Raw genomic sequence first — 3521 nt, forward strand, 5'->3', positions numbered from 1 at the left:
GGCAGGAAGAAACATCAATTTTCCGAGCAAACATAAAGGCTTTTTTTATTGAAATACTTTGAATTTGAATGAGATTTTTTGCAGGCATGCTTAGATAAATCATATCTTGAAGTAGGAACAAGCCTTACAATTTTTTGATGTCGGGATTTTTTTTAAAAATTTTTTAGGTTTAAAAATACCGAAAAATCAAAAAAAATTGAAAATGTTCCATTAATGGTAGGTGATTCTTGGAACACATCCAAAATATATTGGAATGAATTTAGGAAACCAATTTGGGTGGTTTCGATCGTCCAAAAGCACGGGAAAAGTGTTTGCCCCCGTGCATGTCAGCGGCAGTGTCAGCGCATGGCTCGTGGGGCTGTCAGGGTCAGGGGGAGGGTCAAGGGGCTGTCAGGGCATGCCATGGTGCCCGTGTGTGGGGGGAACTTAGCCAGCCTCGACACCATGTGCATGCGTGGGCTTGCCACGGTGCCCGTCAGTGGGGGGGAACTTAGCCAGCCTCGACCCCATGTGCATGCGTGGGCTTGCCACGGTGCCCGTCTGTGGGGGGGAACTTAGCCAGCCTCGACCCCATGTGCATGCGTGGGCTTGCCACGGTGCCCGTCTGTGGGGGGGAACTTAGCCAGCCTCGACACCATGTGCATGCGTGGGCTTTGCCACGGTGCCCGTCAGTGGGGGGGAACTTAGCCAGCCTCGACCCCATGTGCATGCGTGGGCTTGCCACGGTTACCGTCAGTGGGGGGGAACTTAGCTAGCCTCGACACCATGTGCATGCGTGGGCTTGCCACGGTGCCCGTTTGTGGGGGGGAACTTAGCCAGCCTCGACACCATGTGCATGCGTGGGCTTGCCACGGTGCCCGTCAGTGGGGGGGAACTTAGCCAGCCTCGACACCATGTGCATGCGTGGGCTTGCCACGGTGCCCATCTGTGGGGGGGAACTTAGCCAGCCTCGACCCCATGTGCATGCGGGGGCTTTGTAAGGAGCCCTTGTATAACTAAAAACCGGCCACCTTGCCTTGACAAGCCACGAAGGACTCATGGTTGAAGGCATGACACGACCATTGACAAGGCTTGATGACCCTGCAGCAGCCCACAAGCATGCCACGGTCCTGACCATGGCACGCCCAAGACACCCCACAAGGCTGGTGAACAGGCCAACCGCATGCCAGACCAAGCCACGTGCACGACCAGGCCATGCCATCCACACCACTCCAGCCAAGCCAACCAAGCCATGGCCATGCTGCACAGCACAAGGACCTTGCCACCAACACCAAGGCACCAAGGCAGCAACGGCGTGCATCCCGTGCGGTGTGCACGCCATCATGCTCCGAGTTTGGTCAAGTCCTCATCGTCTGTAGCCTCGCGTAGGAAATCGGGGTAGAAATTGGCCTCCCGTGTGCGTTGCTCGCGGTTAGCCTAAAAGCGAGTCCTGGGCGACGAGCGCCACGACAATCGGTGGTTGACAAAACCCTCGTGCCCCGTCGTGCGTTGCTCGACGCCGTGAAGGCTCTCCTCGACCCTATTGTGTCGTTCTTGCGACTCTACCATCGCGACCCTAGGTCAGGCGGGATTACCCGCTGAATTTAAGCGTATCAATAAGCGGAGGAAAAGAAACTTACAAGGATTCCCCTAGTAACGGCGAGCGAACCGGGAAGAGCCCAGCTTGAGAATCGGGTGCCGCTCGGCATCCGAATTGTAGTCTGGTGAAGCGTCCTCAGCGGCGGACCGGGCCCAAGTCCCCTGGAAGGGGGCGCCGAAGAGGGTGAGAGCCCCGTTGTGCCCGGACCCTGTCGCACCACGAGGCGCTGTCGGCTAGTCGGGTCGTTTGGTAATGCATTCCCAATTGGGCGGTAAATTCCGTCCAAGGCTAAATATGGGCGAGAGACCGATAGCAAACAAGTACCGCGAGGGAAAGATAAAAAGGACTTGAAAAAAGAGTCAAAGAGTGCTTGAAGTTGTCGGGAGGGAAGCGGATGGGGGCCGGCGATGCGCCCCGGTCGGATGTGGAACGGTGTATGCCAGTCTGCCGATCGACTCGGGGTGTGGACCGATGCGGATTGCGGCGGCGGCCCAAGCCCGGGTTGTAGTCATGCCCGTGGAGACGTCGTTGCCGCAATCGTGGCAGGTAGCACGCACCGTAAGGCATGCTTCGGCGTCTGCATGCTCCTGGTCGAGGGCGTTGCGGACTATTGGGGTAGAAGGTTCCATCACAACGGAGGGGAAAGAAGGAGGTATGATAGAAGATATGATGAAGACCACCATGAGGATAGGCGTGGAAACCGGGCTCATGACCGGGGACCAAGAAGGCCTAGAGTAGAATTTCCCAAGTTCGATGGTGGGGATCCTTATGAATGGCTAGACAAAGCCGACCATTACTTTCGATCATACGAGGTGCCCCGACAAGAAAGGGTGTCCATTGCATGCTTTTTACCTTGAGGGTAAGGCAAGCAAGTGGTGGCGGTGGATCCGTGACCAATATGAGAAGGATGAGAGGCGGTTAGGATGGACTGCTTTTGAGAAGGAAATCATGCTACAATTCGGCCCTTCACCAACCATTAACCATCATGGGCAATTGGCCAAGCTGAAGCAAGAAGGGAAGGTACATCTCTATATAGAGGAGTTTCGGCAATTACAAACCCTTGTGAGGGGATGGTCCGAAGAAGCACTAGTGGGGACATTTATCGATGGCTTGAAGCCTTGGATAGCCAAGGAGATCAAGTTGAAGTAGCCCACTCGGATTCAAGAAGTAATGAGGATGGCCGAGATCCTTGAAGAGAGTAGTAACATGGAGAGGAGGTTCTCCAAGGACATGGGGAGTAAAGCCTCAAGGACTTTACAAACCAAGCCACCTTGGAAGAATAGGGTGGACGGGGAGGTCTCTAAACCGAAGCCTTATAAGGTGAAGAGGCTCTCTAGGGAGGAAGTGCAAGAGAGGATCAAAAGGGGTCTATGCTTCAAATGTGGAGACAAATGGAGCAAGGAACACTCTTGCAAGTCTGGAAAGGTTTATGTCATGATTGAGGAGGAGGAGCATGAGGAGTCCTCAAGTCATGAGTCCGAACCCGAGGAGGCCGAGCCTAGTGAGGAGGAAGGGGATGCCGAGTTGTCCCTTAATGCCATGTCCGGGGTACAAAAACCCACTTCCATGAGGGTCATGGCATGGATAGGGAAATTTGAGGTCACCTTGTTGGTGGATAGTGGGTCCACCCACAACTTCATCAATGCCAACATAGTCACTAAGGTTGGGTTGAAACCAAGCACCATCGAGCCTTTTGAAGTTAAGGTGAAAATGGGGATAAATTAAGGTGCGAAGGGCTTGTGAGGGAGGTGAAAATGAATGTACAAGGGGTTAGAATCGTGGCTGATTTGCATGTATTGTCACTAGTGGGCCTTGATGTTGTCTTGGGTAATGCATGGCTCAAGGGAGTTGGCAAGGTAGTTCATGACTATGACAAAATGACTATGAAATTTTGGCTTGGGGCCAAGAAGAGGTTGTGGACAGCCGTGACATCCAAGGACGT

Source organism: Carya illinoinensis, chromosome 5, assembly GCF_018687715.1.
Source record: "Carya illinoinensis cultivar Pawnee chromosome 5, C.illinoinensisPawnee_v1, whole genome shotgun sequence".
Lineage (NCBI taxonomy): Eukaryota > Viridiplantae > Streptophyta > Magnoliopsida > Fagales > Juglandaceae > Carya > Carya illinoinensis.